Source organism: Durio zibethinus, chromosome 27 (genome assembly GCF_047325235.1).
Source record: "Durio zibethinus cultivar Kanyao isolate XHJ-2024 chromosome 27, ASM4732523v1, whole genome shotgun sequence".
Taxonomy (NCBI): Eukaryota; Viridiplantae; Streptophyta; class Magnoliopsida; order Malvales; family Malvaceae; genus Durio; species Durio zibethinus.
Genome location: NC_143188.1, coordinates 16,298,518 through 16,326,133, shown reverse-complemented (window position 1 = coordinate 16,326,133; position 27,616 = coordinate 16,298,518). Strand labels below are relative to the sequence as shown.

The 27,616-nt window shown below is 35.9% G+C and overlaps 1 pseudogene; it reads left to right on the top strand.

Annotated features, from left to right (window-relative positions):
- Positions 1-686: 686 nt before the first annotated feature.
- On the top strand, positions 687-27,200 carry LOC149511062 (ENHANCER OF AG-4 protein 2-like; annotated as a pseudogene).
- The last annotated feature ends 416 nt before the right edge of the window (positions 27,201-27,616 follow it).

Sequence of the window (27,616 nt, the reverse complement as noted above, 5' to 3'; positions counted from 1 at the left end):
AATTAAATTACTTATTAAATGTTAAATAACATATATTGAAATAATTCCCATTGAAATTACTATAACACCTTTTTATATATTTGATATGATTCTAACATGTATCCAAATTTACTATAATGCCTTTCAATTATAATTAGGAAAATATGACTCTTTTCATAATTAGCCAAAAATATTATAATACCTTTTTACCATAATTATAAAAATATCTTTCCTACTATAATTGACCAAAATTATTATAATTCAAAAAAAAAAAAACTCTCTTATTACATTTGGTCACAAGTATTATAGTACCCTTCATATTATACTCACAAAAATATCTTTTTTCAAAATTACTATAATACTCCTAATATCATAATTACATAAATATTTTCATAAGTGCTTTATAAGAACTTGATATATGATATTTTGTTTTAAAATTACTATAATGTCTATATTAAATTATGTATTAAATTTAATATATTATAAAATTAATTATATTAAATTATTAAAATATTCTTATCATTACTTTATAAAATTTGGCATGTGTCATTTTATTAAAAATAATTAAAATTAAATGATCAAATAAACTAAATAATTATAATTTTTATTAAAATAAAAAATTAAATAATTTTATATTTAAAAATAAAAAATATTTAATCCTCAATGTAGTGGCGATCGCACATTAGTCTCACATTAAAAAAGCCCGCAACACCAAAGTGCAAAACTTCTCCCCTCTCAGTCGCGCGCCAAACAAAAGCATCCCTCAACCAAAATTTTAGCCCCAAAAAATAAATCTCCTCTCTTTCACTTGTCTCCTCAACGGTCTCGATATTCTCATTTTTTTCTTCTTCACTTTGAAAACAAGGGGTCTTTTCTTCACTTATATTTCCAATATCTCTCTCTATCTCTCTCGATGCCTTAGCCACCTTTCGTCTTCGGAACCCCACAGGGCGAGTTGTCGCCGCCAGCGATATCTGTGGCACTAAACTTCCAAATCTCTCTCTTTCTCCCTCTACAGTTTGGTTTGTCTTTTTCGATTGGATTCTGGTATTATCTTTGAATTTGGATTTGATTACGCAAAAAGGAATAACAACGACGACCGAAAACGACGGCGTCGAGGATTTGTTAGGATTTTAATCTTGATGGCTGGGACTCGTAAAAGGGGAGGGAACAAAGCAAAAGTTAAGAATTTAAGTTTAGGAGATCATGTTCTTGCCAAAGTCAAGGGTTTCCTTGCTTGGCCTGCCAAGGTCTCTTCCCTTTTATTTTGTTATTATTGTTAACTTTTTTTTATCCTGAATTATGGGTATTTTATACTTTGATGACTATAATTTTAATTTCTTATTTGCTTATTTGAACTTATGAATTTGAATAAATCCATGATGAGTTTGGGATTTTTTTAAAATTTTGCATGATGTTGGTAAGTTTATTTTATGCTTACATTGTCTTACTTTGTGTTTTATTTGTTGGTTTTATACTCAATTTGTTTCTTTTAGTAAATTTTGTTTTATTTTGTAAGAGGCCTATTTTGGAGTTCAAGGTTCTGCCATGCTTATGTTAGCTGATTGTGTTTTTAGTGTTTCAGGTTTGGTACTTTGCCTGTTTATCAATTGGGTTACTAAATGCAACTATGCAAGGTCTTTATTTTGGGACTGAAAAAAAAGTAGGACAAATATGTGTATTTTTTTTTTTGTTGCATGATTTGATCCTAGAAAGTGTCATCAGAAATTTAGCGAGAGATTTTCAATTTATTTTTCTTTTTTTATTATTTTGTTACTTAGAACTCAGTTGGTTTGTTGTGATTTTGGTTTACGGTTGGTTTTGAGGTAGATTCTATGGGTTATGGATTTCAGATTAGCTGGCCTGAAAATTGGGAACAAGAACCTGACCCTAGGAAATATTTTTTCCAATTCTTTGGAACACGAGAAATGAAAGCATATTTATGTTCAATTTGTCCTTGTTTGGTGAATAAGGGAGATGGCAACATGATGACTAAAGATATGTGATATGTCTGTTTTAGGGCTTGCATCTGTTTTCTGGTAGGAGGGAAACCACATTTTGCCATAAGATGGAACATGAGATAACTACATGAAAGGTGTTACTGCATAATTTCCGTGAAAAAAATATTAATTTTGTTGTATTCCAAATAACTTGTTACCTATGCTGATCCTAGCAGATAAACCTTGATGTATGCTTTTTAATTTCCTGTCAATGTTGTTAACATAGGATGCTTGCTGACTAGAGGATACATTGAAACTGACTTGATTTATTCTATCTCCTTGCTGTTTGTATGCATTGTTGCTTTTCTTTCCATCCAGCTCCTGTAATCAAGAAATTGTAGAATGCACATTGTAATTACAACAGGGGAAAAATTGTAATCGGGAGTGCTCTATACTGAGTCCTCTATGTGTTAAAGTACTGAACTCCAGGCAGCTCTGTCATTTAGCTTTAGATTACATAATATAAACTCATGGAGCTCACCATTCAAATGTTCAGGGAGTACTATTTGGCAGATTTGATAGTCATGCAGATTTTCTGGGAATTTTGCATCTTAAAGTTTTTTAATATGATAATTTGAGAAATAGTGAGATGTCCTTTAGCTAACCAAGCTTTTCAATCTAGGGTGCAGGAAACCAAATATTGATACAATGACAAATGGTGCAATATTTTTCTACTTCTACATGTTCGTGATATAGCATGTGCATCTCATGTTGCCTTAATTAATCTTTTTTAATGTAATTTTAATATTTGAGTTATTATTTCTTTTGGTCTTTCCTCCATTTTGTGGTGGTTGTTAGCTAAGCAGCTGATGTTAGTTGATGAGGCTGTCTTGGACTTGTGTTGTGCTCAGGAATATCGGTATAGCATATTTGGGTTAGTTAGGATTGGAGGTTCAAGTTTATTCCTAATCTACAGTCTGTTACCAAAGGAGTTAGATACTATGTAGATGTTGAATTTGATAATTGTTAATGGCAATGGAAAGTTTTAAAATCTATTTAGTGGTTTCATTCTCTGACCATTTTGTTACCTTTTCTCATAATTTAAGTATTTTTTTTATGTTGATGTCAACCTATATGGGCAATTATGTGTGCTTTACTCTTGTTTGGTTTGGCTTCTGAATTATCTATCTTCTCTACTTTAGAAAACTGAAGTTGGCGAAACATGGATTTGGAAATTAGATTTTATCTTTTATAGGCTATGGAATGAGTTTGTGACAGCTAACAGTTAAGCTCTTGAAATTTCTGCTTGTAGAAGGTGACAGGTATATATAAGAAAAATTATTTAACAGATCAAAACACCTATTTTAAATAATTTGATTTGTTATTATTATTTTCTTAAATACTGTATTTCAGCAATGCTTAGGCTCTTAATATATGTGTATTTGTGGATTGTAGTGAATGTTGAAGTCATATTGTTCAAGAAAGCAATGTGTTTAGCTTAATTAGTAGGCATGATCATTTCTATATCACCAAATTGTAACTTGCTGAATTTGAATGTTGGTGTAGCTTTTTTGGTGTTTGAATTGAATGGCATTGCAATTTTCATTTTTTTTATTGTTGGTGTTAAATGGATTTGTGATTTAGTTATTTTTGTATGCTATGTTAGAGTTATTCTCACATTTATATTAACATGGAATTTTAGAATTATTTTTTAAATTTATTGTTGGTAATGACCAATCTTGATGGAAGACTTGTTCATAATATATGGCTGTAACACATTTAGGGTGCAATAATGGATCTTTATTTTGTACAATGGAACTTTTATGTTTGTATAATGGATCTCTTGAATGTTGATTGGACAGTTTCTTCAGCTACAAGTATCTTGAAAAGAAATAAAGTTCAAACCAATCCTCTATATATTTGGAAATATAAGGTTTTCAGTTTTACTATCACATCAAGGTTTACTTGAATAAATTACTTAAAGTTGTGTCCGAGTAGCCTCCCAATTCTAATCATGAATTAGAGGAGCATTTCTGGTTCTGTTCATATTCTATATGTTATAGTTGAGCAGTTTGAGATTTTAGGTGAAGTTTGTTAGGCATCAACATGTAGTGGTTTAGATATGGAATGCTCGGAAGCGTTCGAGTAATGGTATTTTAAATGCCCTGAAAATGAGTACAGCTGGAGTTTTCCTTAGAAACATTTGAATAAGTGGTTTATTTATGTGGAACCATTGAAGTGGTTTTGGGAATATTTTGTTTTTTGGAAACTTTCATCAGTTCAGGGCTTCTTTTGGGATTTTTTTCTTCTAAATTGTTGGACATTTTGTTCCATCAATATTTGCATATTTATAACCATTTTTAAGCTTTAAGGCTTAATCCTTAAACCTTGGATAGAAAATTTTATTCGTGTTTGGATCATAATTATTGGACGATGATGCTTCTGCTTCCGAATTATGTAGAAAACATTTTAATTTGTTGAAAATAGAATCTGTTCTTCTTGTCTTTTGTATATTCTTTAGTACTTGGTGATGTTTTTTCTCATATTCCTTTAGGGCATCTTGTTCATGCACGTGTGAGTAAGTTGATAAATTTAAATATCTGCATCTTTTTTTCCTTAAAGATAGTGCTTATGTAATTGGATTTTCATATTTCATTATTGAAGTTCTTGACTCTGCATTTTTAGTGTAAAAAGGAGCAATGCTTTTCATCTCAGCCAAGAGATGCATGCATGCATCATTATTTTCTCTTACACTACTCTTTGAACTTCAGTTCACTTGTTCTAGTTGCTTATTTTTCCCCCTACGTTTTTCTTCTTTTACAGAGCTTTTGTTGCACCTGGCGATGTTCAAGCATTTGCTATTGAGACAAAGAGTAAATTGTCGGCTAAGTGTCAAGTTGTTAAAACCATAAGTACTTTGTCCGAGCTGTGAAGGAAATCTGTGTGGCATTTGATGAATTACATAAAGAGAAGTCCACTGGTTTGAGATATGAAACTGATAGAACAACACCTGGCTGTGAGGCTTCATATGTTGATCGGGTTGAGGATGATGCTGCAGAGGCTGACTTAATGAATGGAACAGGTGCAGTAGCTCTTGGCGGAGAAACCACTAGTGACAGAAAAGGTGATCTTGCTTCTAATTTGGGCTGTTCATGCAGAGGTGAGAATAATAATGATGTAATAAAGTCATCAATTTCAGGTCATGTGGATGATGGCTCATCTCTGGTTATGTCTTCTGGAGGGAAACAAAAAATATCAAATGGTGAACAACCTAAAAAGGAGGTGTTATCTTCATCTTTAGATGAGCCTTCTCATATAAAGGAGGAATTCTCTGATGATAAAATTGCTACTGTCAATTGTACCAAGAAAACATTGAGAGATGCTCAGAAGTCAAAGAAGATGGGTCCTGGGCCAAAGAAAAGAACTGAGGAAGGCCACAAAAGCAGCAGCTCAGCCGCAACATTATTGAGGGATGATAAATATGGTGGTTGTCTTGATCGGCCTGACTCTGAGGAGCAATTAAAAGATAGAGTAAAAGGCAAAGTCTCTGGCAGTGCTGTAAGAAAATTATCATCAGATGCTCTTAAATCAGATTCTAATTACACTGGTGGTAAAAATGCAAAGGAATTGCTGAAAACCAAAAGCAACTTCAAAGCTACGGATGATATATGGGATGGTGTGGCCAATTCCAAAGGTGAGACTACTGGCAAGAAAAAAAGGGGAGAACCTGGACTTGAAAAGCCAAAATTGGGAACAGATGAAATTTTACATCCAGCCAAAAAGTCAAATTTTGTAGATATGAAAAATGATGCTTCCAAGGGATCTCTTGCCAAAAACATGAAAAATTCTCCAAGTTCTAATAATGTCAATAACAAGGCAGCTAAACAATTAGAGTTGAAAAATCCACATTGCATGTTTTAGCATTGAGAGCCCCAACAGCGATTAGTTCTGATGTTTCTGGTGATGAAGCTATGCTGCCCTTATCAAAGCGCCATTGGCGGGCTCAGGAGGCAATTTCTGGTTCTGCCTCTCTTAATTCCGATGATAAAATTGAAAAAAAATCTTGTTGAATTGAAGAATGACACTTCAAGTTCTAGTAATGTGAAAATTCCAGCTGCCCAGTTGTCCAAGAGGTGGAGTGCTGTTTGCCTTTTTGATGAAGATGAAGAAGAAGATCCCAAAACTCCAGTTCATGGAGGATCTGCCAGGAATGTCAAGGTAATTTCTGTTGTTTCAAAGAGCATTTATGTAAATCACGCAAGTGCTATCAATGCTCAACATAGTGTTGAAGATTCCACCCGATATGAGAATAGTGATCCCAAGGAGGCTTCTGTACGATTAGCAAATGATTTTGTGTCACCTCTTCAACCACGAACTCTTGAAAGGAGGCCTTCTACTCATGCCTCCATCACTCCTGAAAGATCAGAATCTGAGCGGTTGCCTTCCAAGGAGGCCAAACCAATCTTGATTTCCCCAAGGAAGTCTCCTTATCTGGTTTCTGCCACCAAAGAAGTTGTTGAATAACACAGAACTACTAAATCTACCGTTAAGGTTTCCAGTAATGGAACTCAGAAAAAGGCTCCATCTGGCTGTGTTAAGGGATCAGGTGTTGTTTCTGATGGTCCGAAGTCTTCTCAAATTCAGGTTTTGAGTCAAAGATATAGCCCAGCTTCTTCTGTAGAAAGACTGAAATCCACTCCAAAAGTAATTTCACGTAGACTGAAATCTACTCCAAAAGTAATGACACTGCTTTTGTTACCGAAACTTCAATGGAGTATGGCTCTGCATTATCTGTGTTGTTGTTATTATTTATTATATCTAATTAACCATTTTTAGAGGTATTATATTAATCTTCATTATATATTGTAGACTAATCTCTTCCTGTACGGATTGGATGTTGTAGACATCAATTTGTCCAAAAAAAATAAAAAATACAAAATACAAAATACGTATAAAATATGAAATATAATAAAAAGATATAAAATACAAAAAAAATACGAAATAAAAAAAAATACAAAAAAAAAGTAGAACAGAACAAAAAATCAAGGATGGCGGTGGTGCCATCCTCAGCACCACTGTCACCACCCGTGCCACCAGATCCATCAGACCCTACATTGCCACCACCCCTGCCACCAGACCCACCAGACCTTACACTGTCATCACCCGTGATCGCCAGACCCTACCCTTCACCCCTCAAATTAATTCTCCCGTTGACAAACTACCAGACATAGCCAAAACTAATAAAAGAGGCATGGGGCTCGTGCTTACACCCATGCCGAGCCCCATGCCCTTCCCTCCAGACACACGAAGCTCTATAAATAGAGCTCCTGGCGAAGCAAAAAAAAAAAGAAAAAGAAAAAAGAGGGAAAGAAAAGAGACGCTGCCAGAAAAAAAAAAACACAAAAAATATACATAATCCTTCCCGTAGGGAGGAACCCAGCGCCGAGCTTCCTGCACGAAGAAGAAAAAAAAACAGTTAGTTTAAAAAAAAAAGGAGTTAGAATATAAAAAAAAAATTTTCACCCAAACTTCGCCAGCAGATCTAGGAATTTTGAGACTCCTTTTGGTGAAAAAGAGGCCAGATCTGCGCTCAGGGGGTCGAGAAGAGTTTGTGAGAGAATTTTGGGATTTTTCGAACACCGGAGTCGGCGGCCGGTGACCGGCGAACGGCGGCGGCACCGACGGCCGACCGGCGCTCGGCTGAAGAAGAAAGAAAAAGAAAAAAAAAAAGGGAAGTTTTTTTTTTGAAACGGTGAAACTGACCAAAACAAAAAATTTTAAACCTTTTATATAAACTGCCAAAATCAAAACGACGTCGTTTCATTGAAGGCCCCAAAACGACGTCGTTTAGACCAAGGAGGATCCGCGTGTCAATCCGCGACCTGACCCGGGGTTCGCGCACTCGACCCGACAACCCGCTTCTCCATCAGCCCCTGACCGGTCCATCTAAACCGTACCAAACCGCCCAGACAAAACCGGACCGCTCTTGAACCATTGCCAACCGAGCCGAACCGCCGGAGCGAACCGTTGACCGGACCGTTGATCGGCCCGGTTCAGGTAAAAAAATTTTTTTTTTGAATTTTTCTTATTTTTTATATATTATTTTATTAATATTTATGCATATTAAAATAATTATATTTGTTAGATTAAATGATGAAATTATGGTTAATTTTTTTTACGTAATTATGTTAATTTTTAAAATAAACTTTAAAAACAATAATATAAAAATAAATTTAATAATAATAATAAACTAATAAAAATGTAGGAAAATGAAATTTTTATCCGACGATGAGATTCAAAGGTATTCTGAGTAGTGATGCCTACGAAATCTCTAGGTGAGAAGATTTTTTTAAAATATTACCAGCATATTAGAATATTTATAGAAAATCTTCAATATGATTAAATTTTTTTTCTTCAAAATTTCAATAAGAATTAATAAAACAATTAATAAAATTTTTGAAAACGAAAAAGATGTGTGCATCAACATGTTATTATTTGCATTGCATACATGACATAATTTTTACGAAAAGTAAATTTAAACCTCCCAAAGATGAGATTTTAAAAGTATTCCGAGTAGAGATGCTTTAAGAAATCTCTAGGTGAGAAAGAGTTCTTTTAATGTTACCAACGTACTGGAACATTTTAAGAATTATTTCAATAAAAAAGTTTTAATTTATTTTTCTCGAGAATAAATTTTTTTTTAACATGACATTTTCTTACGAAAAATAAATTCGAGCCTCCAAGGATGAGATTCTATGGTATTCCGAGAAGCGATGCCTAAGAAATCTCTAGGTGAGAAAAAGTTCTTCTAATATTACCAACGTACTGGAACATTTTAAGAATTATTTCAATAAAAGGGTTTTGATTTATTTTTCTCAAGAATAATTCTTTTTTAATGAATAAAAATCAAAGAAATTATTTTTCGAATACTGAAAATAAGACTGTTTGTATCAAAATCAAAGGATAACATGTTGTTAATTGGTACCGTTTTTAACGGGCGTTGTAGGGGTGTTAATCCTTCCCCATGCGTAACCGACTCCCGAACCCAGACTGTTTCGCAGACCGTAAAATTATCTTTTTAATAAATTTTAATTGATTTTAAGATTTCATTAAAAGGATATATTTTAATAGGTGACCAATCGCACCTAGCCAAAAAAGATTGGTGGCGACTTCGTTAGTTTTGTATTTCGTTTCCAAATTTGTCGGGCGGACGCAAAACTGTTACAACAGCTTAGCGACTCCACTGGGGATCTGCTTTTGTTTTCGAAAGTCAGGCCAAAATTAATTACTTGTTATCCTCAAATTTTGATTTAAACAGTCTTAATCAATTTCTTAAATTTTTATTTTTCATTTTTAGTAAAAAAGGTCAAAAAAACAAAACAAAACAAATCAACAATAAAAAACAAATAAAAAGCAAAAAAAAAATTCACATACATTTATCTTACTATGCCTTTTATGTTTTATTTTTTTTCCTGTATATATTGCTCTCAATAAATTAGGATATATTTGCATACAATGGCACGATGCATCTCATACATGAGCTCTATACCCGAGCTCCGTCCTTTATAGGAGGAAGTAAAGTACCTATTGCTCTCGTGAGGTGATAACCTTCGTAATGGCAAGCGAAATACTTCCACTTGAATTGAACCCTTTCCGTTCATAGCCTGTAATGGGTGAAGATCGGGGTGCCTTACTAGTCCAACATGGACGACAGTGAGGAACAATTTGGGAACCTTTAGACTCTGTCAATCCAAACCCAGCATATAATAAGCCTAGGAAACCAGCCTTATGTAGAGCCTTGTCCACCTTCTTGTAGGAAATACCTAAGAATAAAAGTTGTGTATAATACTAAACAAAACAAAACAAACAAAAAATCTCAAAACATAAAAACAAAACAAAAAAAAAATGTTTTCTTTTCTTAAACCACATCCTCACACTAACTCAATTTTGTTTCGTTTTCTTTTTTTTACATTAATCATATCATACAATTTTGTTCGAGATATTTGCTCTAGGACATTTCTCCCAAGAAGTTTTCATGGATCCCATAGAACTACAGATTTGCTCATCCTCAGTCAATGTGCCATGTGAGTCGTATAATGAAGTGCATGTTTGGTCGAAAGAAGCTCAACAAAAGAACGGAGATTGTTTGCCTATCAGTTATGTGTCTGAGTTACCCGAAAAAGTGCATTTAGATCTCACACAGAACGATTTAAAAGAGTTAGCTGTTGTCTGGGGTCAGTTAAGTGAGAAAAGAAAAGAAAGTTTTTGCAAAAAGTATGGGCAGATTGCATCCCTTATTTCAGTAGTGATCAATGAACAGCTGGTCAAAGCAGCTATACAATTTTGGGATCCGTCCTATAGATGCTTCACTTTTAATCAGGAAGATTTTGTGCCAACTATCGAGGAGTATTCAATTTTGCTCGGGATAGAACTACAATGTCCAGATAAAGTATTTACCCGAAAGCCAAAATCAGGTTATCGTAAAAAGTTAGCCAAGCTTATGGGGGTTAAAGTAGAAACCATTGATTCCTTTGCGAAGTCTAAAGGTGAACATCTCGGCATTCGTTGGGACTTTCTCTGAAACTTCATTCAGGAGCATTTGGATGATGATCAAGGTATGGATGTGTTTGCTCTAGCATTGTATGGCATGGTAATCTTTTCGAAGACTTTGGGTTACATTGAGATAACCGTGGTAGACTTTTTTAAGCAAATTAAAACTCAAGCAATTAATCCCGTTCCAGCAGTCTTAGCCGAAACCATCAGGTCATTGAATTTCTGTCGACGAAATGGGAAAGGACGATTCATAGGATGTGCATCTCTATTATACGTATGGGTTAGAAGTCATTTCAAATGTGAGAAGAGTGCGTTTGAGAAACCATATCTTCGAAATAAGGCACCACTCGAAGAGTTTTGTAAGAGCCAATGGTCGACATTAAAGACTAAGGAAGAATGGGTCCTTTTCTTGCGAAGGCTTACTGGGGATGAAATCGAATGGATGGCGCCTTGGATGCCTCGTGTGTCCTTGTTGTATCGTGGAGGAAATGAGCCATGGATTCCGTTATTAGGGCTATGGGGCGTGGTAAGTTATGCTCCATTGATGATACTTAGGTAATTTGGTGCAAAACAGTTTGTTCCTGCTACTCATGGCCTGGTCCAAGTAGAATTCATTTATGGGGATTCGAATCCATCAAGAACCTCAGAGCAGTTGATCCAGGCATGAAAGAGAACACAAAGAATGAGGTTAGGGCCTCTCATCGATAAAGTCACTTCTGATTACCAGATTTGAAAAATAAGACGGCCTAGAGATGTAGTACTCCCTCCTGATGATAGCTCATATTAATTGGTTAATCTTTCTGAAGAAGTGCAATTATCAGAAGTTGAGCTTGTCAAGAAAGAAATAGAAGCTGAAAAAGAAGAAACAAGAAGGGAAAATTTGAGACTTCGCGAGAAGGTAGGGCAATTGAAATATAAAGTGAAGATACAAGGGAGCAAATTAGAAAAAGTCATAAAAGAGTGGGATCTGGCTAATAGTGATTTGAAAGATCTACACCAGAAAAATAAAAGGTTACGAGTCCAATTCAAAACTGAAAAAGTTACCAAGTCTTACCTTTCGACAACGAGAAATGGATGAGCTCCGAGAGGGAATAAACCAATGGAAGAGCAAAGCTCAAAAAAAGCAAGAGGAGACCACCAAAATTTCTCAAGAATGTCAGAATTGGAAGGGATTATACTCTACAACCTCAGCAAGATTGGTGGAATGCCAAAATGAAAAGAAAAGATTAAAAGTCATGCTCGTAGAAGAGAGAAAAAAGTACTTCGAAGTATTGAATGAAAAAGAATCGCTTCACCAGGTGATCCAAGGGTTAGAGCTACAACTGCAAGACCACAAAAGTCATATTTCAGCAATGATAGATGAGTGGCATAGAAGGGAAAAAGATTGGATCTTCACATGTGATTCAGAAAGGGATGCTCATATAAGATGGAAGGCAGAAAGTTTAGAGAGGCAACAATACATAGAGCACTTGACTAATCAAGTTTGCAAGACAGTGAAGAAAGTATGGGAGATGGTTGAAAATGTAGAAGCATTAAGAAGAGAAGTCAATCCCATAGGAGAATATGGACAGTGCCTAGTGAACTTTTTAGATGAGGCGAAAGACCATTATGAGCAAGTCAAATGCTTTTATGGATATAACTCTAGGATGATAAATCCTATGTAATAAAAGTTGTATGGGATCAATAAAAATTTTTAATATTGAAATTCGTCCAAAAGCAAATATCTCTCACTTGTATTCATGCATCATATACATAAAATAAGTAAAAAATAAAATTTTCAACACATAGCATTCTAATTTTTTCTTTCTTTCTTCTTTTTCAAAATAAAAACTTTGTGGTAATAAAGGTTCAAGAATAGCTCGCCCACTAAAAATTTCGGCTCAACCTACTCGTCATTCATACAATACCAGGATACAGACAAGAATCATGGAGCAAGAACAGGCCAACCGATTTGAGAGAATTGAGAAAGCTCAAGAAGAACTAAGAGGGGATCTTAGCACAATAATAGATATGCTCAAGAAACTTGACAAGAGAAAATCAGTGGAAGAAAATCTTAGCTTTCAAGAGCAATCGCCAGATATGGTAGATCCTGTCTATCCTCCAGGGTTTGAGCCACGACTAAACCAACCTTCACAAGGAATTAGAGTACCAATTCTTACTCCCGATGGATATCCTAATCCTTATCCAGGAATGACGTCCACACTTGTTCCAGGATAATTTTAAAATTTTGTTAATCCCATTGTGATGAAAAAACCACATGAGCCAATTTTAGTTCCTGATTTGGATGATCCTAAAGAAAGAGAAAAGCTAGAGATGCAGACATTTGAAAAGGTAGAAGATACCAGTGCTCGGGAGAAAATGAAGTTATTGGAAGAAAGGCTTAGGGCTGTAGAGAGAATGAATTTTTATGGCTCCACAGATGCGGTTGACCTTTGTTTAGTTCCAGATGTGGTAATTCCGCCTAAATTCAAGGTCTCTGAATTTGAAAAATATGATGACACAAAATGCCCAATGACCCACATCACCATGTATTGTCGAAAGATGGCAGTATATGCTCGAAATGAGAAGTTGTTAATGCATATATTTCAAGATAGCCTTACGGGTTTTACAGCTAGATAGTATGTTCAGTTAGATAGGACTCGTATTTGTTCTTGGTAAGAGCTTACAAAGGTATTCCTTACACAATATCGGCATGTCACGGATATGGTTCCAGATCGTCTATCTCTTCAAAGTATGGAAAAGAAAGCAACTGAAAACTTCAAGGAGTATGCACAAAGATGGAGAGACGTGGCTGCACAAGTTCAACCACCTCTCACTGAGAAAGAAAAAACTATTTTATTTGTGAACACCTTAAAAGCAACGTATTATGAGAGATTGATAGGCAATGCAACCAAGAACTTTACGGATATAGTGATATCAGGTGAGATCATTAAAAATACCATAAAGAATGGTAAGCTCGATGCAAGAGAGACAAGTGGAACAAGAAAAGGTGGAGCTCTCAAAAAGAAAGAGAATGAAGCCCAAGTAGTAAACTATGTAGGGCAACAGTTCAGAGGTTTCACAACCTACTATGTACCAGTCTACCAAACCCATTACCCTTCTGTAAACCATGTTACATCCACCCCCCATTCATATCAATCATACCAGTCATTACCACAACCAGCTTATTCACCTCGTTTTTAGTCATCCTTTCAGACACCCACTTATAATCGTCCTACTGCACCTATCAGACCAGGATGGAGACCCAATCCTAATAGTGGTTTGAAAGCCCTAAGAAATACCCAAGAAAAAATTACTTTTGATCCCATTCCCATGACATATACAGATTTGTATCCTCGACTTGTTGAGAAATATTTGCTTGCTCCTGTTATCGTTGAACCCTTGAAACCTCCATTTCCCAAATGGTATGACCCCAATGCATATTGTGATTATCATTATGGGAATCCAAGTCATTCCACTGAAAATTATACTACTTTGAAGCATAAAGTGCAAGGATTAATCAATGAAGGAGTATTAAATTTTGATACCAATCAACAAGGGACTCCAAATGTCAATGGGAATCCTCTACCAAATCATACCAGACCATCAATAAATGCCTTAATTGATGGGCAAAGAAGCCATGTGAGGGAAAAAATAAATGAAGTTGAGACTCCGATGGCTAAGGTGTTTGAAGTATTGGTCAAAGCTGACATGTTGAAGCCAATAGAACCTTAAAATCGTTCTAAAGCAATTAGCTCAACTGAAGCTGCAATTATCACGGAGATGTTCTTGGGCATTCTATCAAAAATTGTCACCAATTTCGTCAAGAGGTGCAAAAATTGATGAATGAGGGTCGAATAGAGTTTTACCAAGAAAGAGAAGAGTTGGTGAAAGCTGAAGTGTCTATCATTGATTCAAAGAATAAGTTTGTACGTAGATCGGTAACTATCTATTATGATGAAAAACTAACATCGAAGCTAAAAAAACCTGTCTATCGATCGGTGGTGACAATTAAAGTTTCTGGCCCTTTTTCATATCAGAATGATAAAACAGTACTTTGGAAGTATAATTATGATGTTGTAGTCAACCCAGATACTGCCAACATAACGGGTGTAGGAGGCATAACTCGAAGTGGCAGGTGCTATACCCCAGAGGCTCTAGAAAAAGCTAGAAAAGAGAAAGCCAAAGTAGGAGAAGAAAATAAAAGTCAGAATGGTCTTGATGTAACCTCAAAAAAGAATGCCAGAAGCCAGTATCTGAGAGTGAAGCAGGTGAATTTTTGAAGTTAATAAAACATAGCGAGTATAGCGTGGTAGAACAGCTTAATAAGATGCCAGCTAGAATTTTACTATTATCATTATTGTTCAGTTCAGAGTCACACCGCAATGCTTTACTGAAGGTGTTAAATCAAGCATATGTGTCTCACAATGCTTCTGTTGAATATGTGGAACAGCTTGTTGGTAATCTGACGATTTCAAACTATATCTCCTTCAATGATGAAGAGATTTTTCCTGAAGGTAGAGGAAGTACCAAGGCTCTTCACATTACTGTGAAATGTAAAAGTCATATAATGGCTAAGGTTTTGATTGATAATGGTTCATCCATCAATGTTATGCCTGTGACTACTCTGGTAAAACTCTCTGTTGATGGATCTTATATGAAACCTAGTCATACGATAGTGAGAGCCTTTGATGAAACTAGAAGAGAGGTGCTATGAGATATAGAAGTGCCATTATAGATTGACCCTGCACTTTCAACGTGAAATTTCAAGTTATGGACATCTCTCCTTCATATAGTTATGTATTGGGTAGACCGTCGATCCATATGGCAGGTGCTGTCCCATCCTCATTACATCAAAAAGTTAAATTCATTGTTGAAGGGAGGCTAACATGTGTGGTAGGAGAAGAAGATTTATTGGTAACTCAACCGATAAATACTCCTTATGTGGAATCGGCAGATGAAGCTCTAGAATGCTCTTATAGGTCCTTCAAGATTGCCAATACAACATATATAGCTGAAGGATCTAAATTGTATTCACCCCACTTATCTACGATGACTAAAATGGTAGTCAAACAGCTTACCAAGATGGGATGGCGACCTGAAGTTGGACTTAGGAAGAACCTGCAAGGAATCACGGAGCCATCAATCATATATGAAAAGAGAGATAGATTTAGCTTGGGATATAAGCCAACGAGAGGGGACAGAATAAGAATGGTGAATGAGAAAAGAAATAAGAGGGTAGCTAATCTTAAAGGATATAAGTTAGAGTCAGAGCCCACAGTCATTCCATACCTCTATGATTCTTTTCACTCAAAAGGATACATTTATTCAGATTTACCGGGAGCTCCAAATGTAGGATTCATGGAAAAACTTTCAAAGCTGGCCATTCAAATGGTGGATGATGGAGAAAAGAAGAGTCGAAGTGAAGAGCTATTCGTGTACCCTTGTCCTTCAGATTTTGAGCTGGATAATTGAAAAGTTACAAAGCTGCCTGTTGTTTTTAAAACTTTAGAAAAGTAATGTACTGTGAACTTTAAATCCCTAATTACTTCTACGAGTATTAGGAGATCTTTTATGGTGTGTTTATGTTTGTCGTTTTAATAAAAGACTTAGAAGATGCATCTGTATTTCTTCTATTATTTTTATCTTCATTTTACTTTCCATTTTTTTTTCATCATTTTTTTTTTGCCATTCCATTTTTGTGTGCCAATATTCTCTTCATCTTACCCTTTGTAGGGTCCTAAACAATGAACATGAAGATAATCATGACAATAATCTCAGATTTGATTTCAAAAACTTAATTCATGTTGACGAACTTGATAATGAGAAAGATTCAGATAACTATATACTGCCTCCTGATTTGTTAAAATTAATGAAACATGAAGATAAGCCAATTGAACCCCATCAAAAAATTACTGAATCAGTAAATTTGAGAGATGGTGAGAACAAAAGAGAGGTCAAAGTTGGTACATCTCTTTTACCAGCTAAAAGACAGAAGCTAGAAGAACTGCTTTGAGAATATGTAGATGTGTTCGCATGGACTTACCAGGATATGCCAAAACTCAGCACTGATATTGTAGAGCACAAATTACCTTTAAAACCAAGATGTAAGCCGATGCAGCAAAAGCTAAAACGCATGAAACCAGAGATGCTGCTGAAAATTAAAGAGGAAGTGAAGAAACAATTCGATGCTGGATTTTTAGAAGTGGTAAAATATCCTGAATGGGTAGCCAACATAGTGCCAGTTCTTAAGAAGGATGAAAAAGTGAGAATGTGTGTCGATTAGCAAGATTTGAATAGGGCTAGCCCTAAGGATAACTTTTCTTTACCTCACATCGATACTCTAATGGATAATACTGCTAGGCACTCCATATTTTCCTTTATGGATGGTTTCTCAGGCTATAATCAGATCAAGATGGCTCGAGATGATATGGAGAAAACTACATTTGTGACCATATGGGGAACATTCTGTTACAAAGTCATGCCTTTTGGGTTGAAAAATGCTGGTGCCACTTATCAAAGAGCAATGGTGACTCTCTTCCACAACATGATGCATAAAGAAATAGAGGTATATGTGGATGATATGATTACAAAATCTCATGAAAGAGAAGATCATATAGTCAATCTCAAAAAGCTGTTTGACAGGTTGAGAAGATTTCAGCTGAAGTTGAATCTTGCTAAATGTACATTTGGTGTCAAGTCAGAAAAACTATTAGGCTTTGTGGTCAGTGAAAGAGGAATCGAAGTAGACCCGGATAAGATACAAGTCATCCAAAACTTATCTCCTCCTCGTACCCCAAAAGAAGTGCGAAGTTTCCTTAGGAGACTGAACTATATTGCTCGTTTCATCTCTCAACTCACCTATAAGTGCGATCCTATTTTCAAGCTTCTTAGAAAATATAATCCAGGAGAATGGAATGATGAATGCCAAGAAGCTTTTGATAAGATCAAAGAATACTTGTCAAATTCACCTGTGTTGGTGCCTCTAATCTCGAAAAAACTTTTGATCTTGTACTTAACAGTGCATGAAAATTCTATGGGATGTGTGCTGGGGTAAAGAGATGAAATTGACAGGAAAAAACGAGCAATATACTACTTGAGCAAAAAATTTACTGATTATGAGTCCAAGTATTCACCATTAGAGAAGATATGTTGTGCATTAGCCTAGATAACTCGAAGGCTTAGACAATATATGCTTTATCACACTACTTGGCTCATAGCAAAGTTGGATCCTATTAAGTATATCTTCGAAAAGCCTTCATTGACAGGAAGAATAGCGCGATGGCAAGTTATGCTTTCAGAATATGATATCATTTATGTGACTCAAAAAGCTATAAAAGAAAGTGCTGTAGCCGAGTTTCTTGCTGATCGCACTATTGAAAATTATGAACCAATGAACCTGGAGTTCCCTGATGAAGATGTGATGGCCATTGAAGAAAATGAACCTGTTGAAAAGTCTTAGAAAATGTATTTTGATGGAGCTGCTGATGCTTTGGGTCATGGTATTGGGGTAATTTTAATATCTCCTGATGGGCACTATTATCCCATTACAGCCAAGTTAAATTTTAATTGCACAAACAATATGGCTGAATATGAGGCCTATGTTATGGGTCTACAAGCAGCAATTGAAAAGAAGATCAAAGTATTAGATGTGTTTGGAGATTCAACTCTAGTTATCTATCAGTTACGAGGAGAATGAGAAACCAGAGATTTCAAGTTGATACAGTACCATAAGTACATCTCTCAGTTGGTTAAACAATTCGAAGAAATTCAATTTGAGCATTTGCCTAGAGAGGAAAACCAAATTGCTGATGCACTGGCTACTCTAGCTGCAATGATTAAAATAGATATAAATACTAAAATTCAACCCATCAAGCTGGATGTGAAAGATGAACCAGCACATTGTTCAAATGTTGAAGAAAAAGTTAATGAAAAACCATGGTATCATGACATCATGCAATACATTAAAAGCCATCAATACCCAGAACATGTAACAGAAAATGATAAGAGAACTATCAGAAGGTTGGCTATGAGTTTCTTTCTTGACAGAGAAGTCTTCTATAAAAGGGGTCGAGATCAAGTACTCTTAAGATGTGTGAATGCAGCTGAAGCGAAAAAGATTATTGAAAAAATACATGATGGAGTTTGTGGGGCACATGCAAATGGTCATATGATGGCTAGACAAATTATGAGGGCTGGATACTATTGGTTGACAATGGAGAGTGACTGTATTGATTATGCCAGAAAATGCCATAAATGTCAGATCTATGCTGACAAAATCCACACTCCTCTAACAACGTTGCATGTTTTGACTCCTCCATGGCCATTCTCTATGTGGGGTATGGATGTCATTAGTCCCATCACTCCAAAAGCTTCAAATGGACATAGATTCATCTTTGTGATGATTGATTACTTCACAAAATGGGTAGAAGCCACATCATATGCTAGTGTGACCCGATCTGTGGTAGGCAAATTCATAAAAAAAGAGATAATATGCAGATATGGGCTTTCAGAGATAATTATTTCTGATAATGTCAAAAATTTAAATAGTAAGATGATGAATGAAGTTTGCACTCAGTTTAAGATTCGTCATCGTAATTCGGCACCATATCGTCCAAAGATGAATGGGGCAGTAGAAGCTGCAAATAAGAATATCAAAAGAATCCTAAAAAAAATGACTGATACTTATAAAGATTGGCATGAGAAGTTACCCTTTGCTTTACATGCTTATAGAACATCAGTCCGAACGTCTACTGGGGCCACTCCGTTCTCTTTGGTATATGGAATGGAAGCGGTGTTACCAATCGAAGTGAAAATTCCCTCGCTGAGAGTCTTGATGGAGGTAGAATTAGAAGAAGCAGAATGGGTTCGAAATCGCTATGAGCAGTTGAACCTCATTGAGGAGAAAAGACTTACAGCACTTTGTCATGGTCAATTATATCAAAAAAGAATGATGAGAGCACATGACAAGAAAATTCATCCTCTTTGCTTTAGAGAAAGAGATTTAGTGCTGAAAAAGATCCTTCCAAATCAACATGATAATCGAGAAAAATGGACACCAAATTGGGAAGGCCCGTAAGTGGTGAAAAAGGCTTTTTCTGGTGCGGCATTGATTTTGGCAGAAATGAACGAAAGTGATTTACCTGCTCCAATAAATTTAGATACTGTGAAGAAATATTTTGCTTAAAAAAAAGTAAAAAAAAAAGAGAAAAAAAAAATGATGGTGACTTATCTAAGCTGAAAACTTGAAAAGGCAGCTTGGATGTGAAGCAGAAGCATCATCAAGAAAAGATCCCACAATGTAGGGGCAAGTGTAGTTTGACGAACTCTGAATGATCAAAGAAGTCATCTGATTTTGTTTTAGAGAAAGAATCTGAGAATATTTTGTTCATGATTATCTTGTGATCATTTTTTTTGACACTTTTGTTTCAACTCAAACACTTTGACATGCACTTGTTATCAGTCATATGAAATACATTATCTTTCCTTTGAAAATAAAGCCTATCATTTCCTTTATCCTTATCTGATATTTTTGTCCATCGTGCAAGTGAATAAGAGAAATGTGGGATTGCATTTTATTGGTCTTGAACTTAAAATGATGAAAAGAAAAACAAACATGAAAGATCTTGGCATTACTTTTTTAAAAGTTGACAAAAACAAATGAAAAAGGATGAGAAAAGTATGACAGGACATTGATGTTACAGACTTTTGAAGAAAAAAAAATATTGTGGTCAGATGTTGAGAACAGATTGGTCATATGAAAATTCTGATAAAAGAAGCCAAAAGTGAGAGATTTCGAGAACCTTTTTACTACAATGAATGATTTTGATTGCATTACATGCATTGCATTAGGAGCACTCAGTACATGCATCCATGATAAGTTGTAACAAAGATAGAAAATTTCTATTTCTTAATGAAAAACAAGATTTCGGTAAGGAAAATGATCAAACAAAAGAATTCAAAAGAAGAAATTTAATTATTCAAAGATGAGAACTCAAATTTGAAAACAAGATGAGATTTTAAAGTTGTTGAGCCTCTGCTGAGATGAGCTTTTTCAAGATTTTAAAGTTGTTGAGCCTCTGTTGAAAGGAGCCATTTTCAGATGAGATTTTAAAGTTGTTGAACCTCTGTTGAGATGAGCCATTTTCAGATGAAATTTTAAAGTTGTTGAGCCTCTGTTGAGAGGAGCTTTTTCAGATGAGATTTTAAAGTTGTTGAGCCTTTGTTGAGAGGAGCCTTTTTCAAGATTTTAAAGTCGTTGAGCCTCTGCTGAGAGAAACCCTTTTCAAATGAGATTTTAAAGTTATTGAGCCTCTGCTGAGAGGAGCATTTTCAAGAGAATTTTAAAGTTGTTGAGCCTCTGTTGAGAGGAGCCTTTTTCAAGATCTTAAAGTTGTTGAGCCTCTGCTGAGAGGAGCTTTTTCGGATGAGATTTTAAAGTTATTGAGCTTCTGCTGAGAGGAGCCTTTTTCAAGATTTTAAAGTCGTTGAGCCTCTGTTGAGAGGAGCCATTTTCAAATGAGATTTTAAAGTTGTTGAGCCTCTGCTGAGAGGAGCATTTTCAAGAGAATTTTAAAGTTGTTGAGCCTCTGTTGAGAGGAGCCTTTTTCAAGATCTTAAAGTTGTTGAGCCTCTACTGAGAGAAGCTTTGTCGGATGAGATTTTAAAGTTGTTGAGTCTCTGCTGAGATGAGCCTTTTTCAAGATTTTAAAGTTGTTGAGCCTCTGTTGAGAGGAGCTCTTTTCAGATGAGATTTTAAAGTTATTGAGCCTTTGCTGAGAGGAGCCTTTTTCAAGAGAATTTTAAAGTTGTTGAGCCTCTGTTGAGAGGAGCCCTTTTCAAATGAGATTTTAAAGTCATTGAGCCTCTGCTGAGAGGAGCTTTTTCAGATTTTAAGTTTTTGAAAGTTGTCGAGCCTCAAGTGAGAGGAGCATTTTCGATAAAAAAAATCATTTGGATTCTGGACAAAATTGTTGTCTTTGTCTTTGCCCTATTACTGATTACCAGTAATGTGCAAAGAGGGGCAGCTATGGACATCAATTTGTCCAAAAAAAATAAAAAATAAAAATACAAAATACGTATAAAATATGAAATATAATAAAAAGATACAAAATACAAAAAAATACGAAATATAAAAAAAAATACAAAAAAAAGTAGAACAGAACAAAAAATCAAGGATGGCAGTGGTGCCATCCTCGGCACCACTACCACCACCCGTGCCACCAGACCCACCAGACCCTACACTGCCACCACCTGTGATCGCCAGACCCTACCCTCCACCCCTCAAATTAATTCTCCCGTTGACAAACTACCAGACATAGCCAAAACTAATAAAAGAGGCATGGGGCTCGTGCTTACACTCATGCCGAGCCCCATGCCCTTCCCCCCCAGACACAAGAAGCTCTATAAATAGAGCTCCTGGCGAAGCAAAAAAAAAGAAAAAGAAAAAAGAGGGAAAGAAAAGAGACGCTACCAGAAAAAAAAACACAAAAAATATACACAATCCTCCCCGTAGGGAGGAACCCAGCGCCGAGCTTCTTGCACAAAAAAGAAAAAAAAACAGTTAGTTTTAAAAAAAAAGTCAGAATATAAAAAAAAAATTTTCACCCAAACTTCGCCAGCAGATCTAGGAATTTTGAGACTCCTTTTGGTGAAAAGGAGGCCAGATTTGCGCTCAGGGGGTCGAGAAGAGTTTGTGGGAGAATTTTGAGATTTTTCGAACACCGGAGTCGACAGCCGGTGACCGACGAATGGCGACGGTGAACGGCGACGGCACCGACGGTCGACCGGCGCTCGGCTGAAGAAGAAAGAAAAAGAAAAAAAAAGGGGAAGCTTTTTTTTGAAACGGTGAAACTGACCAAAACAAAAAATTTTAAACCTTTTATATAAACTGCCAAAATCAAAACGACGTCGTTTCATTGAAGGCCCCAAAACGACGTGGTTTAGACGAAGGAGGATCCGCGCGTCAACCCGCGATCTGACCCGTGGTCCGCGCACCCGACCCGACGACCCGCTTCTCCATCAGCCCCTGACCGGTCCATCTGAACCGTACCAGACCACCCAGACTGAATCGGACCGCTCTTGAACCGTTGCTAGACCGAGTCGAACTGTCGAACCGAACTGCTCATTGACCGGACCGTTGACCGGCCCGGTTCAGGTAAAAAAATTTTTTTTTTTGAATTTTTCTTATTTTTTATATATTATTTTATTAATATTTATGCATATTAAAATAATTATATTTGTTAGATTAAATGATGAAATTGTGGTTAATTTTTTTATGTAATTATGTTAATTTTTAAAATAAACTTTAAAAACAATAATATAAAAATAAATTTAATAATAATAATAAACTAATAAAAATGTAGGAAAATGAAATTTTTATCCTACGATGAGATTCAAAGGTATTCCGAGTAGTGATGCCTACGAAATCTCTAGGTGAGAAGATTTTTTAAAAATATTACCAGCGTATTAGAATATTTATAGAAAATCTTCAATATAATTAAATTCTTTTTTCTTCAAAATTTCAATAAGAATTAATAAAACAATTAATAAAATTTTTGAAAACGAAAAAGATGTGTGCATCAACATGTTGTTATTTGCATTGCATACATGACATAATTTTTACGAAAAGTAAATTTAAACCTCCCAAAGATGAGATTCTAAAAGTATTCCGAGTAGAGATGCTTTAAGAAATCTCTAGGTGAGAAAGAGTTCTTTTAATGTTACCAACGTACTGGAACATTTTAAGAATTATTTCAATAAAAAAGGTTTTAATTTATTTTTCTCGAGAATAAATTTTTTTTTAACATGATATTTTCTTACGAAAAATAAATTTGAGCCTCCAAAGATGAGATTCTATGGTATTCCGAGAAGCGATGCCTAAGAAATCTCTAGGTGAGAAAAAGTTCTTCTAATGTTACCAACGTACTAAAATATTTTAAGAATTATTTCAATAAAAGTGTTTTGATTTATTTTTCTCAAGAATAATTCTTTTTTAATGAATAAAAATCAAAGAAATTATTTTTCGAATACTGAAAATAAGACTGTTTGTATCAAAATCAAAGGATAACATGTTGTTAATTGGTACCGTTTTTAATGGGCGTTGTGGGGGTGCTAATCCTTCCCCACGCGTAACCGACTCTCGAACCCAGACTGTTTCGCAGACCGTAAAATTATCTTTTTAATAAATTTTAATTGATTTTAAGATTTCATTAAAAGGATATATTTTAATAAGTGGTCAATCGTACTTAATCAAAAAAGATTGGTGACGACTACGTTAGTTTTTTATTTCGTTTTCAAATTCGTTGGGCGGACGCAAAACCGTTAGGACAGATGTCTTTAGAGAAGATAGAGGTTTTTCGTTGACAGATTCGAAGGCTCTGGATTCTGCTATGTCTATGAAGCATCTTATAGCTGCTGCCCCGGCAAAAAGGAGACAAGCTCACTCAACAATATTCTCTTGGAAATCCTAGTTCTGTTTTTGTGTCAGTGTCTGATATTCAGGGGGCAAGTCCCAGTCCTGCAGTTCAGCCTTTTGTATCCGCAATCAACAATGCAATGCAGGCTGATGTGCAGGGATTTGCTCATCAAACAAACCTAGTTTCTCCATCAACTCTTGGTCCCCGGTGAGGATCCCAAAATCAACAGGATACTGAAGAGATTGAAGAGAAAAGATCTAGTTCAGGACACATGGCACCTGGAGGCTCTCTCAGTGGTGGTACTGAGGCAGCTGTTGATCAGGATGCTTTTGAAGGAATGATAGAGTCTTTATCAAAGACTAAAGAAAGTATCGGACGAGCAACTCGCCTTGCTATTGATTGTGCCAAGTATGGCATTGCAAATGAAGTAAGTTAAATAATATGCATATTTATGTTTGGTGTTGGTTCAACAATGTCAAGATGAGCTTGTTTAACCCCAAATTTATATATTATGATTTTTTATTGTGTTTTAAACAAAATGTTAATTATTGCATATGATTTTCATGATGTCAAAATTCTGTTGAAGACTACTTTTTGGAGGGAGTCTTAGAATACATTTTTGTATGCAGGTTGTTGAGCTTCTCATCCAGAAGTTGGAAAGCGAGCCCAGTTTTCATCATAAAGTTGACCTGTTCTTTCTTGTTGATTCAATCACCCAACGTTCACATAATTGGAAAGGTTGGTTGTGCTATCTTGATGAATGTGTGTTCAATTACTCTCTAATACTGAATTTATTTGGTGCAGGCAATTAAGAAAAAATATTTAGTTTTATTTAGAAAAGGGTATAGTTTAGCTTTTTCTTATGGGTTTAGCATTATTTTCTTAATATTTGTTATGAAAAAGAGTATTCTTACTAGGTCAATTCTCCTTTAGACTTTTGAACGAGTGCATGTTTATTTTAACAAGAACACTCTTTTAATTGCTCTTTAACTTGCGCACACATGCTGAAATAGTCATATGTGATCTATTATTGCAGCAATTCATGTAAATGGTTGTGGTTTATGTTTATTAGGCATTGCTGGTGCTTCATATATCCCTCCAGTTCAAACAGCATTGCTCCGTCTCCTTGGTGCAGCTGTTCCACCTGGAGCAAGTGCTCGTGAAAATCGTCGTCAATGTCTCAAGGTATATTATTTTTTTTCAATTGTAAGAGATTATTCTTCTTTTGTTCCTTTTCCCCCACTCTCTTAAGGATAAAGGGATCTTTGTCTATACCAGGTTTTACGGCTGTGGTTTGAGAGGAAGATTTTACCCGAATCTATTCTGCAGCGTTATATGGACGACATTGGAGTTTCAAATGATGATACAATTTCTGGATTTTCCCTATGGCACCCATCTCGAGCTGAACGTGCTATAGATGATTCTATTAGGGAAATGGAAGGCATTCTTGTTGATGAGTATGGCAGGTCTGAAAACACTTTCAACCATTTACACCAAATTATTATAATGATAACAAATATAATTTCTACTATATTACCATTGAAGTTTGGTTTTTGTTTTGGTTTGGTTTCAGATATATTTGAAACCAAACTAAGACCAAATTTACTTGTCAGTTTGATTAGCAGACCAAACTAAAACTTTTCGCTTTTCAAACCAAACAAACCAACCCTTATTGGTCACTTTAATCTGATTTTCTGCTGAGATCAAATTAGGAACACACCATTTCGCTAATATGCCACTGTTGGTTGATCCGATTAGAATATACAGCTACTATTTTTTTAGTTATCTTGCATAATATTTTTTTAAATTACTAAATTTGAAATTAGTTCAGTGTTTTTTGTAGCATTTGTGTCCCATCCTCTAGTTTCTAGTGTTTGTCACTTGAGAGGGATATGAACTTTCTGACATCAATTTTGTTAGTTCTTATAACCAGTAATGCTACATTTCAGCTTCCTGGCCTTTTTGTCTTCTAATGCATTTGAAGATGAAGAGGAAGAAGATCTTTCAAACAGTCCTTGCAGAGATGCTGCTGATGCACCACCATTAGAACCAGCTCATGCTTTAGGAGAGTTAGAAACATGTACAGTTACTCCAAGTGACAGGCGTCATTGCTTCTTAGAAGACGTGGATGGTGAGCTCGAAATGGAAGATGTACAGTTACACCAGAAGGATGATCGACCATCATTGACAAATGATAGTCTTGAAATGGACTTGCAGCAGCAGGGCACTGAAAGTATTATGGAACCGGCTTCAAATACCTCCAATGAATTCCCTCTTCTACCAGAGGGTTCCCCACCATTGCCCCCTCATTCTCCTCCATCCCCACCACCTTTGCCACCTTCATCACCCCCTCCCCCACCTCCATCATCTCCATCTCTATCTCCATCTCCACCTCCACCTCCACCTCCACTTCCACCTCCACTTCCACCTCCTCCTTCTCTACCAACACAACCACCTCCTCCCCCTGCACCGCCTTCTTACCCTTCAGCCTTTGTACCTCAACCACAGTGCCAACTCAACCTTCACTGCTATCTCAATCCATGCTACGGCCCCAGTCACCAGCACAGTGTTCACCACAGTTGGCATATCAACCATCTGTACCTCATGAACTCCGGGGCACACCAAATGTGAGATTCCTAAGATGTTTTCTTTGCTTGTTATGGAGTATGTTGATACTTTTTTATTTATATAACCTATGCCTTTGTATGCGGGGTAGTCAAATAGTTCAAATGACTGGAAATACTCCTCATGGGGGCCATATTGATGCTGGTGTGAAAAGCAAATTGTTTCCACAGGAATCACCTTGCTTTCCAACAGGAGTCTGCAATTCTAGGGAGCCTTCTGGATATAATTCTTCAAGGCAACTGGAATATGGACATAATGAAATGTACTTAAATGCCCAATCCTCTCAACTAAGTCAACAGATTCAACCTGGCAATGCAGCCTTTGTGCAAATACCTTTACGCCCTAGTCTGCCACAAACCTCATCTAGCCATTTCTCATTCACAAAGCCTGCCATGCCTCCGCATTCTCAGCATTCATGTCCTCAATACTCTCTGCTTTGCAACAAGATGGCCGAAGGCCATTTGTTGCTGATGAACAGGGGAGAATGCCTGCAGGAGAATATAACACTGATAATCAGTGTGATGGGTGGATAGCAGGAAGAAATCCATCAGCTGCTGGTCCATTGTTTGTCCAGCAATGTATGCATTATCCTGTCCTTAAATCAAAATTTTGGCATGAGTGCTTGACTCATTGTAAATTTGAATGAAATTTGTATTCCTAATCCTTATGAAGCTTCCATGATTATTAATTTTTCCTGACAAATGTATCCCGGGAACATTTGCTTCTGAGTGTAGGCCCATATTTCTGACTTGGTTAGTACATAGTAAAAAATTTAAAATAAATTTATTTCTTGTTGCAAAATTTGAACTCTGGTCAACTTATTTGTTTTTAAGGCATTTTTATGGATTCTCTTATTCAAAAATTGTCGAGTGCTTTGTGTTGAGTTAATTGCATGGGATGCCGGCTTGCCCTTTATTTTGGAGCCACTTCACATTTTACATTCAATTGAACTGCACGTTTAGTGATTATCTTCTAGTGTTCTATAGGAAGTGCTGTGACATTGCTGATGTATTTTTAGACACGACTGTGATCCATTCCTACACATGTCAACCATTGAAGTTTATGTTCCTTCGAAAGGATGAACTTGTTTAAGCTCTGAATCCATCTCCAGATTTCCCCCTC